The 14,116-nt window shown below is 46.4% G+C and overlaps 1 pseudogene; it reads left to right on the top strand.

Moving 5' to 3' along the window:
* Window positions 1-2,304: 2,304 nt before the first annotated feature.
* On the top strand, window positions 2,305-2,421 carry LOC136657777 (5S ribosomal RNA; annotated as a pseudogene).
* The last annotated feature ends 11,695 nt before the right edge of the window (window positions 2,422-14,116 follow it).

The raw sequence follows: 14,116 nt of genomic DNA, 5'->3' as shown, positions 1-14,116 counted from the left end.
GGTAATCCGATGTCCTTTGCCTGCGAATATGAGCAGAGTAAGGGCCCAATCCTATCCAACTTTCCAGCACTGATGCAGCTGTGCCAATGGGGCATGCACTGCATCCGGTGGCAGGGGCAGTCATGGAGGTCTCAAAGTTAGGCTGCAATTTTCAACCACTATGCCATGGCACACTGGTGTGCTGCAAATGGTCTGCAGGTGTGCAGTGGGAGTGTGAAGGAGGGTCGTGGGGGGATGTGAGCCTTGTGAGCCAGTATGGTGTCAACCATTGAAAAAACTGATGGTGTGCCCTGAACATTTTAGTGTCTTGTCAGTGTGTTGTGAGAGGATGAAAAATTGCTGAAGTTAGGGAATGTCCATTCCCTTTCCTGGGGGCTGCATCAGCACTGAAAAGTTGGTTAGGACTGGACCCTAAGAAGAGCATCTCTGGAAGGGTCAGCAGAGCATGGGGCCAGAGGTGCAGCAGGTTGTCTGGAAATGAACCGCTACAAGGGGGAGGGGCTATAGAGATTAAGAGTGCAATCTTATGCATGTCTCCTCGGAAGTAAGCCCTCTTGTGTTCAATGAGATTTACTCCCAGGAAAATGTGCATAGGATTGCAGCCAAGTGGGGTCACTTTGCGGGGGGGGGGGCTCCTCCTTCCTTGCCACCAGCTGGCATGCATGGGCATTAGAAGGAGGAAAGGCACAGGAGCTGCAGCTGGGCAGAGGAGGCTTCCTGATGTTGCAACAGCATTATTGACCGAGAAGCCTGCGCAGGGCCCGGGGATGGGTGTGGTTCCCAGCTGCCCTTTTCCAATGGGAAGCAGGAGGGCAGTGCCCGGGCTCTGCAGGTGAGGAAGCTGAAGCAGTACCAGAGCGCCTGTGCCTGGGGGAGCCACACAGCAGCACAGGCTTCCACAAGCCAGCCACTGCCTGGTGCACCCTCCAATCTGCCAGGGCAGCAGCAGGCAGCGGCCTCCTTTTGTTCTGGGTGCTCCAGGAAAGGTGGGCCAGCAGGAGGCGCCTCAGGCAATGCTCCCTGCCAGGCGGTCACAGCCAGTGGGATAGCCAGAAGGGGTGCCAAGCACTCAGTCTTGCAAGGAGCCCCCTCGGAGCCATTGCAGGCGGTGGGTGCAGAACAGAGGCACCCCTTGCACACTGCAGTGAGGTTCTCTGCAAGACTTAGGCTGCAATCCTGTGCGCGCTTACAGAGAGTAAGCCCCTTTGACTATACTTCTGAGTAGACAGGCATAGGACTGGGCTCTTAGTGCTTTGCACCCCCTCTGGCTACGCACTGGCTGCAGGAACGAGGAGAGCCAGCCTGCTGCAACTCCCTCACAGGGTGGTGCCCAGACGCACTACCAGGGGCACCGCCTTTTGGCTCCCCAGACTGGCTCCCTTTGGCTGGAAAGCCCTGGCTGGCAACAAGCAGTAGGGAGGCGAAGCTTCTCTTGCCCTCCTCAGTGCGCTTTTCAGGCCAGCGCTCCTGTTGCCACCCGCCTGAGAGCTTCCAGGTAGGAATGCAGCAGGAAAAATGTGGCCTGACTTTGGAAATAGGGGAGAAGTTGTGGCCATAGGGGAACAGGGAGAGCACAAAACACATTACAACTACACACATCGGCGAGGGCTGGTTGGAGGACTCAGGTAGGTCATACTTTGCTGTGGGGCTCCCTGGAGGTGGCAGCTGAGACAGTGACTGTAAGAACATAAGAAGAGCCCCGCTGGATCAGGCCACAGGACCATTTGGTCCAGCTTCCTGTACCACACAGTGGTCCACCAGATTCCTCAGGGAGCACACAAGCAATGGCATAGCTAGAGGGGGTGCAAAGCACTAAGTTTTTCAGGGAGCCTTGGCGCAGTGTGCCCATCGGAGCTATTCTGGGAGGCAAATGCCTTCATTTTGTTCCCCCACCCAAATGGCTCCGAAGGGGAGGGGGGCCACTTGCACGCTGTGGTGAGTCTCCCTGCAAAACTTTGTGTTTTGCACTCCCTCTAGCGATGCCACTGCACAAAAGACCACAAGAGACCTGCATCCTGGTGCCACTCCCTTCATCTGGTCTTCTGAGGTAGCCTACTTCTCAAATCAGGAGGCTGCACATAGCCATTGTGGCTTGTAACCTGTGTTGGACTTCTCCATGAATGTGCCTCACATAGGTTTTGTTTTTTTTAATTATGATTTAATTATAATAGCAAATGAATTCCTACCTTTCATCAGGTTGCATTACCAGTATTAAAACAATTTGGAGCTGTGATAAAAATAAGCTATTGCAGATGTCGCTTTGAGCCCTAGAAGGAAGGCTGGTATATACATGCAGTCAGGGCTGGCTGCAACTGTTACCCTGCATGTACCTGATCTCATCTGATCTTGGAAGCTAAGCAGGGTCAGGCCTGGTTAGTACTTGGATGGGAGACCACCTTGGAATACCAGGTGCTGTAGGCTTATACCATAGTCTTTCGAGACTAAAGGTTGCCAACCAACAACCAACAGGGCTGGCCCAAGACCTACCAGTGATGCCTGAGGCAGCAAGCCAAATGCTGCCCTGCCTCTTACCTGATGAGGTGCCAGCCTCTGCTCCTCCCTCTCCCCGAACGGGAAAAGGAAAAGGGGGGTCAGAGTGGAGGAAAGGAGAGTGGTGGGCCAGAGTGTCTCACTTTGCCTTTCCAGTTCAGGGAGGAGCAGTGCAGCTGAGGGGTGGCTGGGGGTGGTTTCCTACCATCAATCTGTAAACTGAGGCAACTGTCTCAGGCAGTAGCATAGCCAGAGGGGGGATCACAAGGGTGAGTATTGATGGTGTCACAACGGGCCATGTAATTGGCCCCTTGCAGCGTGATACTGGGCTGTGGGAGCAACATGGAAGCGTCTCTTGTACATTGCTCTCACTGCCCAGTATGGCTCCAAGGGGCCAAGGGATGACTACATGGCATGTAGCAGCACTGTCGGTACTTACCCTTCTGACTCACCTGGCTTCGGTACTGGTCTCAGGCAACCTCATGGGTGGGCGGCCTGAAGTACAATACGTAATTTTCCCAGACTTGCACTAAATGGTTGTACTATCTACCTGCAGCATCAAGGAAGTGTTTCTGCAACACTTGAGTCTACATGCAGTGATTGACTGATACAACTCTTCTTGGGGGATGGGGAACAATAGTATTGGGCTGTGACTCAGCAATGATTTTTTTTTCCAGTGCTCTAAAGATATATGTGCTAAATGACTTTTCTTTCTATCTATCAGAAAGTTAGCTGTTTCCATTCTGCCTGACAGAGAGGGTTGTGTAGTTCAGAAGCCTGCATGGTACACTACATGCTTCTCTATTCTGGAGCTTGTCAGCTGTTGCATCTTATGATACACTTTATACTTGCTATAGATACCTGAGTACAAAGCACACAGATTGTGCCTGTTACAAATGGTGTAAATGTATGAATGATGGCTGTCCCCCTAGAAATGTAAGGTGGGAACTGATCCTGTTACATGTATTCCAGATGGAAAGCTGTACGTGTTTTACATTTAGGAATCCATTTATAAGAGGAATATGTGGCTAAAATGTTACTGTAGGAGAGAATTTGCCCCACTGTGTCTTGACTGTAATGGGATGAATTAAACCCTCTTGATGTTGGCCACTTTTAATACTGGGATATACCCCACTGTATCTTTATGATTGGCCAGACGCTCTCCATTCAGCCCAGTAATGCTACGCAGCACACAATAGACTCATAAACACCTACACACATGCACCATGTGCAATTTGTTCTTCAGCGCCCAAAGCTATGTAAGACAGTTAGTGGAGACAAGTAAAGGCAAAGTCCCTGCCCTGAGGAACATACAGTTGTTGCTGCAACATGGCATAACAAGAACGGTTGCCTACATCGACAGACAAAAGAATGGGGTGTGCTCTGGTGTAGGAAAAAGGAAGGAAATTAGCAGAATACCAATGATGTTGTAAGCTTACACAGAATAGTGCACACACCCGCCTTGATGGTTTATGTATATTGAGGTGAGGTGTTTGCTTTCTGAGCACCCTATTTCATTTCATCATCTTCATAGAATCATAGAAATGGAAGGGACCCACAAGATCATCTAGTCGATCCAAGGCATCTGCTCACATACAAATTGTACATAGGCCCCTTAGAGCAGAGATTGCCACAGTCACTTAAACCATGTGATGAGACAGAAGAAGTCAAGAGCTGCCTTGGGCTGCTTCCAGATGATTGAGCTTGTGTTTGTTAATGCACAACTGTGTCTGTGCCTAACGTACATCAGGGATTGGTGAGGCCACCCCTATGTCTAACTAGGACTGGCTGTCAGGTCAAGAAGTAGCTAGCCAGTATGGGATCAGATGAGATGCAAACCTGCAGGCTGCAAGAAGTTTCTGAAGACTGGTGTTGCTTAGGGGAGTTTTGCTGTTTCTACTTTATAGCAGCTTTGGGCCCAATCCTATCCAATTTTCCAGCACCAGTGCAGCCGCAATGTAGCCCCAAGGTAAGGGAATAAGTGTCCCCTTACCTTAAGGAGGCCTCTGTGACTGCTGCCCCACCACAAGATGCAGTGCATGCCCCATTGGCACAGCTGCACCGGCACTGGAAAATTGGATACGATTGGACCCTAAGCCATTTCTCCCCAACATTGCATAGTAGCAACAGGGACCAAATGTGTACACCTGTGGGCTGAGCAAAAATGGGTTAAGGAAGTCTGTTGAATACTCTTGCCCTGCACCAACTGTCTGCTGCAGGCCCTGATCCCCTGATGGCTCCCATTGGGGGTTCCCTAGCTGTCTTGCACAGCTGGTGACCATAAGGCAGCCCTGCATCATTCCAGCTTCTGTCTATGCCCTGGAATATACTACTTCCAACTGTATGTCTCTCACAGGCTCACCCACCCTTCCACCCACGGTGGCAGCCACCAAGTTTTCCCAGGGCACACAGGCAGCACGCTGGTTGTAGAGCTCCAGCCACAGCTCTCTCCTTCCCAGTTTGGCCATGTTTTTCTGCTTCTCTGTCATCCATGAAAAGCCTACTAGTTCTGTTAGGCCTTGAGCACCCACTCTCTCTGCTTTTACCTTTCGTTCCCGGCTCTGCCATTTGAAAGGTGCTCTGGGAACAGGCTTCTACCAGACCTGCTTGCTCTGCTGGAAGTCTTCCTCCAGTCCCTTTCACTGGGCTTTGCAGACCCTAAGATCACTCCTGCAATTTTCATCTGTATGGTACAACTAGCAGCTGATAACCTTTCAGGAAAATGAATATGTGTGAGAGATTGTTAGCACTAACCTAGTGGCCCTCTCCCTACCTAGAGGGAGTGTGATGTTATCCTGGAAGGATTAAATATGAATGAGGGGGTGGATGTGGGAAAGTCCCTTTCCTTAAAACTTCTACCAAACTGACATGAGCTCTCCCTTTTCCTCATTTTGATCAGTCACTCTATGGCCACAAGAGAGTGAGTGGTGTGAATCCTCCCTGCTTGTCCTATTGTTACTCAGGCCTTAAAGGGAAGCAGTTGGAGATGTGGGCTGTGTGGTGGTTGTATACATGTGGCCATTTGTGTTTCCTCTTCAAGCAGCAGACATTTTCTTGCTTTGATGGATGATGTAACCTGCATAATCTTTGAAAGGAAATGTGCCATTTGGCATAATGACGGATGATTATCAAGTACTCCAAGTATTGGAGTACTCGTCCCCCGGCACGTACATGCACATGCTCACACACATGCTGCATTGTCGCTTGGATCTGGGATTAGGTTGCAGAAATTCCAGCCCAACAGGAGGTTTATGACATTTATCCCCTTGCCAAAGATGGGACTTGCTTGCTTGGAAATCCTTGCTTCCATTCAGCATACCAAAGGAGTAGTCTGCTCAGATCTGCACTCTGCAGAGTGACTTTTGTTTGTTCTCACTGTTCTTTGTCACTTGTCACTCATTATTTATTCCCTAATGGCAGGCATTGTATGAGTACCAAGTATGACTCTTTAATGGGTGCAGAGCAGAAAAATTCCTGATGTCATAATGCAGAGGAACAGCAGAGTAAGAAATGTCGGTTTTGCATTTCTAGATCCTCCCTTAAGGCCTTTACTTGCTTGCTGGTATTAATCCATAAGCACCTTATAGCTTTTTTACCCAGCATGTAATTACTGTGGAACTCCTTGCCACAGGAAGTAGTGATGGCATCTTGCCTAAATGCCTTTAAGAGGGGATTGGACAAATTTCTAGAGGAAAAGTCTTTCACCGGTTAGACTTTGATAGGTACAAAGTCATGTCATGATAGGTATGTGCAAGCTCCCGGTTTTAGAGGTAGACTACCTCAGAGTGCCAGATGCAGGGGAGGACACCAGGATGCAGCTCGTGTCTTGTTGACTTATGTGCTCCCTGAAGCATTTGGTGGGCCACTGTGAGATGCAGGAAGCTGGACTAGGTGGGCCTTTGGCCTGATCCAGTGGGGCTCTTCTTATGTTCTTTTCCAAAGGTGTTTTGTGTGTATGGGAGATGGGGAAAGTGTTTCTTGATCAGGAGGAAAAAAGCCTAGAAAAGAGACGCCTGAGGGGGGGACATGATTGAGACATACAAAATTATGCATGGGAAGGATAAAGTGGATAGAGAGATGCTCTTTACACTCTCACAACACCAGAACCAGGGGACATCCACTAAAATTGAGTGTTGGGAGAGTTAGGACAGACGAAAGAAAATATTTCTTTACTCAGTGTGTGGTCAGTCTGTGGAACTCCTTGCTGCAGGATGTGGTGACGGCATCTGGCCTGGACGCCTTTAAAAGGGAATTGGACAAGATTCTGGAGGAAAAATCCATTATGGGTTACAAGCCATGATGTGCATGTGCAACCTCCTAATTTTAGAAATGGGCTATGTCAGAATGCCAGATGCAAGGGAGGGCACCAGGATGAGGTCTCTTGTTATCTGGTGTGCTTCCTGGGGCATTTGGTGGGCCGCTGTGAGATACAGGAAACTGGACTAGATGGGCCTATGGCCTGATCCAGTGGGGCTGTTCTTATGTTCTTATGAGGAAGTAGTTGCATTGCATAAAATTTTTGAATCCAAATGCTTCACGAACCTGTGTTTACTGTGCTTTATATTCATTTAGGGCCAGCCCAAGACCTCCTGACTCCTGAGTCGGCATGCCAAATGCTGCCTCCCCTTACCCAATGATGTGCCTGCCTCTGCTCCTTCCCCTTGCAGTGGAGACAAGTAGGTGGACAGAGATGGGTGCGACTGCTCCATTTGGCCTCATGAATAGACTGGCCCTGCATTCATCTCTTATTTTGGATAACACTATATATTAGGCACATTCTGCAGACTTAGTGCAGAATATAATGTCCAAGCAGCACTGAGAGAAATTAGACAAGGTAGATGTGGATTTGGAATTGCATATACTGTATCCATTAGGTCAAAGGTTCCCAAGCCTTTTTGACTGGTGGCTGCCTTGACCTGCACGGCTCCCCATTAGGGCTACAATCCTATACATTGTATAGGGCGGCGGGTTTTTTGCAAGGATTTTGCAGCTCCCCTGGTTGGTTTCTGCGGCTCCCCAGGGAGCTACAGCTCACAGTTTGGGAACCACTGCATTAGGTGGTTCTTTTGGGTCCAGTATCCCATTGACAAACGAGAGCTGGTAAGCATCAGAGTGTGTGAGACATGCCAGGATGCATTGGCACCGGACATAGAAATGTGTATGTCTCTCCCCATCAGCTGATGTGCAGGTTCAAGAGAGAATGCCTCTGACTATTGCATTACTTCCTGGACCTATCAGCGTGCATCATGCTGCTGGAGAAATATCTCCCCTTCGCTTTAACTTGCATTATCCTTTGTGTGAAAAGTGGATCCTGGAACTCCTCTCTGAGTATCTTTGATGGTGGTGGTTAGTGTGTGCAGAGTGACTCCAAACGGAAGAGCTCTCTTAAAAGGCAGGGTCTACAAGGCATTTCTCTGCTCACAAAGGAAAGACTTCAAGGCACAAGGTGAAGCTTCCGCTAATATCCAAGAGGGCAGAAATCCTTGGAAGTGCTTTGTCAGGACTCCCAAGGTGACCATGCATTGCTGGGTGTGGTGTCAGAAGGGTTAAAGACACCTTCCCAGCCACAGAAGCAACAGCCCTGAGGTTAAATCGGCTCCTGTATCTCTTGCTAGGTTCTGCTGGAACTCGTTTACCTTACTCTATGCTGAGGAATGTCACGGTGTTTCCCCACCACCCCCCTCGAGCACAGTTTGAGAGAGAAGAAACCTCTTGATTTTTTTCTGCTTTGTGCTCTCAGTCCTCCAGGTGTGCAGTATGCACTCCACCCTCATATAGCGCAGAGCCATAGCAGTTATTTGCTGTAAGGCACAGATTTTGAAAAGGTTGGTTGGGACCTTGTGGGTGGGCTACCAGGTTGGTGGTACTGATGGTATCAATTTGGCAAGCTGGGCATGTAAAACTTAAATAGTATTTTCTAGATTACTGTCTGAATATAGAGATCAATCCCCTCCAACCAATTATTTCTATCGTTTTATGCTTCTGTGATGAAAGGGTATTAATTAGAATGAACCTCTTTGCAAAATATAGCAGGGGATGGAGGAGCACGAGGAATCCACACGTATTTCAAAGTTAGAAGTTGAGATCGACTCAAAGGTTTTTGTGGGCTTCTCTGAGGAATAAAAGAAGCCACTGCTGTTAGTATGGTTTTAGTATCTCTTTTCACTTCCATAATGGGGTGATCCGAGCATTCCATAATCTGATGCTATTTCCTGAAATAAAAGCAGATAAATAGCATTAGAGCAGTGGTTCCCAAACGTTTTAGCTCTGGGACCCTCTTTTTAAAAGGACACTCTGTCAAGCTCCACCTAGCTTTATGAGACTGAAAAGGAGCTCTGCTGTAGAAAGAAATATTATTTATTTACCAATAATAATAGCCTGGGCTAGGAATTTGCAGCCTCACAGCAATGCAAGGCCAGGCCCCAAGCACTTGATAGCCCGCCAGGCAACAGTCGTCTTTGATCTACTGAGCAATTAAAAGGAGATCATTAACCTGCTCTAGACATATAACCCTACCTTCATAGAGGCAAAGCAGGAATAACTTTGACTGCTCTGATTGGTTCATGGACAGGCTCTGCCTCCGTGTTGTTTCTCTCCCAGTCAGTTCACAGACTAAGGTGGATGGGTGAGTTATTCATTGTTTGGACACGGTCCCTTTCCTTATAAGGGTTGTCAGTGTCTGAGAGCCTGGAATTTGTGTGTGTTCAATTGACTGTACACATCAGCTCTTCTGAACTGAGCTCTCTCAGTGCTGATATCACAGGAGTAGCTTGATGTGAATCAGTTTCCTGCTCAGGCTTTGTCCGTGGGAGTTTGCACACTTGCAGCCCCATCTGAAGCACGCGTACTCTGAAGTAGGTACATACAATGGCACTTACTTCTGCATTAGTATGTGTAGGATTGCAGCCTTTAGACCTGGTCCAAAAGGAGAATAAAGAGCCTTTGTGGCTTGGGCCCGCATGCCCCTCTGTGAGATGAACGATAATGAACTTTACAAGCTGGGTGTGTTGACATGCTTTGGTCCAACTGATACCATCTCTGACAAGAAAAACTTGGCACCTGAACCCACCTCTCTGAACAGGGAGTGGAGCTAATTCCTATAATCTGTTCCTGAACATATTGGCCTCCCAATGTATCGGCTTTTGCAATTGCTCCAGGAGAGCGCTGGTCCATAAAGGCTTGTCCAATTTTTCTTCCTTTCCTGTTATCAAGGTTACATATCGCTCCTCCCCACTGAAGTTATGCAGCCCTGCAGCATTTGTCCAAGTCAAGTAAGTTTAGAATCAGGTCCCATCTCCTCCATTTATTAAGTATAAAGAAAGGCCGGAGTCATCTGTGTGAATGCAGCATTCTTGCACAACTGTAGTTCTTGACATGTGCATAACTTGCAGGATGATCCCATTTATCATTTCTGATCTCAAGCTACAAAGACTTGGCCTTGCATAGTCCTTTTTTCTAATAGAACATGCCAATGCAATACTGGAGGCAGTGGTGTCCCTGGGGTGTGTGGGCTGCACTGGGGGGGGGGGTGACACTATTATATGCCCAAATTTTTGAATAATGCCACGTTATATATCAATTGATGTGTAATTTCATGCAGAATGCAATGAAACAAATTGTGTTGAAATATCTCTATTCTATCAAATGTTATAGCCAGAAAACCACTGGGGGCGGGGCACTGGCACATCACCACGTCCACCACCTGGGGTATTGTCAGAGGTCCATCATAGGGATGATGCGCTGGCCTCCCACACCAGGTTATGCAAACCCTAGTGATGCCACTGACTGGGGCATTGGGAGCAGACCACAAAGCATTTTCCCACTCATAAACCAATCTATCGCACTTGGCCCATAAACCAGCATTTCTCCCAATTGGCATCTATTATTTGATTCCCAAGTGAGATGACCTTGTAGTCTGGTCATACCTTACTGCTAGTTATTTTAAGTTGGTTTAATAGGCATTCTCTCCCCGGGGAACCTTGGGAACTGAAGTTTTGTAGGAGGACCAAGGATCTTCAACAGAGAATTATCAGAAATTCACTAAAAGCCCAATCCAATGTAAATCCCGATGCAGCAGTGTCAGCACAGCCTATGCTGCATTGCACAGGGGATTTTTGGCTTCTGGAGGTCTCCTTTGGTAAGGGAACAGTTGTCCCCTTGCCCCAGGGTAAGGCCCAGCAGTTGCAACAGGTCAACTCAGACCTGCACCAGTGATATTGCTGTCAAAAGTTTCTGTTGATCCTTGCAGGAGGATCTGGCCCAGGAAGGGAGTTTGAATATGGTGTCTGCTGGCGCCAGTGATCCCACCTTCTCCCAGGCCTGATCTGTCCACTGTCGTTGCTGAACTAGGGAGCATTTTACCAACAATTTGAAAAAAAAATGTTTGCTGTGGAGAATTTGCTGGCAGGCTTGTCATAAAGACCAAGAGGCTCATGGTCCATTTGAAGAAAAGAAAACGGAATGCTGACTGATTTGGAACCTTAACCCATTCCTGCCCACAGCTGTACACATTGTTGTGTATACACAATGTTGGGCAGAAATGGTTTTAACTTACTTATGCTTCATCCCTGGGTAAAGGACTGCCGTAATAACATAGTCTGCACACCTGAAGCATGCAGAAGTATAGGCAGTCTGGAACGCTCTTCAGGCATGAAATTGTACCATTCTGGAAGTAGAATGTGTCTATACCATGAGCCCTTAGACTCTGCCCTGAAATCATGCAGTGTGGAAAAGGATGAGCCGGATGAGTTCCGTTCCCTTCTAGATCTGATATTGCATGAATCCCTGATGCACAGACAATACATGTTAGTATTGTCCCATGCATACTGTTGTGGGAAGGAAAAGTGTGTATACACAAATGCATATAATACAAGATATTGTTTAAAATTGTGTGGAGCCCTGTTTTGTCCTCAAAAACACTGTGCAAACTGGTTTAATCTTCATGGGATCTCTCCAGGTTGAAGAATCAAAATCCTTATAATCCATTTCCCAGTTCAGAAGTCATAAAGAGACTTTTTCGGCCAAGTAAGATAATGGAGAGAACAATGAGCTATGAATAAACATTTATAGTGTGGTATTTTTTCCTTATTGTTTCTTCAGTTAGACTTTAACTAGGGTTGATACAACACTGGGAAGTCAAAAATGGGCTCTGAAGTTTGGGATTGCATTTTTGAGGTAGAAAGCTCCCCCTCTTCTCCCCCCTCTCAATTTCATGCCTGATTTAATGAAAAACTGTATGCTAAACATACAATGATCACAATCTACCAGGACTTTCGTCTGTGCACCCCTGCTGAAACATCAGAGACCTGCTCAGGTGGTTGTGCAACCCTCATTCATTCTAGCTGGGCTTGTGCAGAAGATCTTGCAGTTGGATTGTGCCCATAAATATCTGGGAGGATCAGGGTATGAATCTCTTCCCCTGAATTCATACCTTTGTTCTCGTTAAACTCACATACCCCTTAACTTCTTTTGCTTCTAAAATATATAGGTGTGTTTCTGCCCCTGTTTTTTAGAACTTTAAGTCATTTTCTTGAAGCCATTTCTGCCCAGTGTTGCATATATGCAACAGGAATCAAATTGTGCACACCTGTGGGCTGGGCAGAAATGGGTTAAAATGACAGGAACTGGTTTCATTAGACAGTAGATAATAACTTCATTATAATCAGCTAGTGACTCCTCTCAGTCTGGTGCACAAAGGCACCCTCCTCTTGAAAAAGTAGCCCTATGATGTATTGAATTTTAGGATGTTTGTAACTGAAGCATGAACATGTCATTTAAGGAACTGTTTCAACATTCTAAAATATGTCATATCTATGCAACCATTCAAGACCAGTCAACTGGCCAGTTTTATGAACATGTGAGCGTACCTAATGGTTAATTTATGGCACCGTTTAATTTTTATATCATTTCTCCCCCGAGCCAACTCTCTTTCTCATGCTATCTCACACCTCTCCTGCAGTGCTGAAAAAAAGAGAAACCCACCATGTGGTGGTATAGTTGGAAACCGTGGAGTGGTACAATACTAGTCTGTGCTAAGAGCATATTAATGTGGCTAAAATAACCCTAGAAATTATTGTGTGCTTTTGAACAACTGTGTGGCAAACACATGGCAAAATGGTAACTGGTATTGTGTGAATGAAAGTGGTCTCTCCTTGAAAGTCTTGATCAATAGCCCAAGGCCATCTGCTGCTTAACCTTATCTGGTGTTTGCTCTGTGGTTACTTAATATACTTATAATGTATTGAATTAGCATTTTTTTTATGTTGGACCAATCAGGATTCCAGTTTTGTGCATGTAAAAATACCTTAGTAATGAATGTGCTGTTTTCTCTGATAACTAACACTGGCTTGGGGGCTGTACACACACAATTCATTTTTTTACATAGAGATCCACTCTGTGTAAGAAAAAAATCTTTTGTAAACCTATGTGTGCTGTCACATGTGGCATTCATGAGTGTCTGTCTTGCTGTGATTGCAGTTGTTTGGTTGTCACATTTCACTATGGCTTCCAAACTTTAAGTAGACACTTCTATTTAATTTTCATACCCAGTATTGCACAGAGTGTAAAACATGTGTGAGGTGCTTCCTTAGGGGGGCTGACTAAGCATTATATGAACCATCTGTACGAGCCATAATGCCATTATTATTATTAGGAAAGCAGTTTTGAGAGAGGATGATAGAGAGTAGAGAAGCTGTGGGAAGGAGAGGGCACTTAACCCCTTCTCCTCCTGCCATTTCCAACTTCAAAGGACCTCCCAAGCAGCTTTCCTCCTCCATGAGATCCAAACATGTGTAAGGGTCTGGGAAAGCAGTTCAAGGGGATACTTTGGAAGGGTTAACCCCCCTGCCGCTTCTCTGCTCTTAGTTTCCCTGTCCCAAAGGCTGCATTTCTGCTCTTTTTAACAGTGTCAGAACTGATACGCCATTTCCATCTTGTGTACATAGCCCCTTAGGTGAAGGAACTTTGGAATTCGGGATTGTTGTCATTACAATTGTTTGATAAAATCTTGTCAGTTTTTCTTTTAGAACCAGCATCAAGGTTGAATGCGATCAGAATTGTTTTATTTGCACTTTCAATTCAAACAAAGGGAAGAAATCAGATTTCCAAAGATGAGTCCATCTTGCTTTCCATTTTGACACTTCTCATGATCTCCTACAACTGGGTCAAGATTAGAAAATCAGCATAATAACAAAAACCTGGAGAGCATCTTCAGACATTATTGTACAACATCAATTTTCAACATTTTTCATTTCAAGCGACACTGACTAGGTGCTAAAATGGTCAAGGCACATCATCAGTTTTTTGACAATTGACAAGGTGCACTGCACTGCCAGTGAGAGGCTTATTAATAGCCCTATTAATAAATGATCCCCCCCCCAAACTCCCTTGACTCATCTGTGGACCATTCACAGCACACAAATGTGCCACAGCACACTGGTTGAAGATTGTTGTTCTACAAGTTCATTTTATATCAGAGGAGCATATGTTAAGGTTTCCCAGTTGATGAATTTTTGTATTGCATGCACAATTTGGGAATTCTTAAAAACTTCCCAAGCTCCATGTGTATGTGTGTGTGCAGTTTCAAGTTGCATGTCTTAGCTGATTTGCAGGACTTTAGGGTGTACGG

The sequence above is a fragment of the Tiliqua scincoides genome, chromosome 7, assembly GCF_035046505.1.
Source record: "Tiliqua scincoides isolate rTilSci1 chromosome 7, rTilSci1.hap2, whole genome shotgun sequence".
In the NCBI taxonomy this organism is placed as follows: Eukaryota; Metazoa; Chordata; class Lepidosauria; order Squamata; family Scincidae; genus Tiliqua; species Tiliqua scincoides.
Note: the sequence above shows the minus strand (reverse complement) of the source record. Positions and strands in the feature narration are given on the sequence as shown.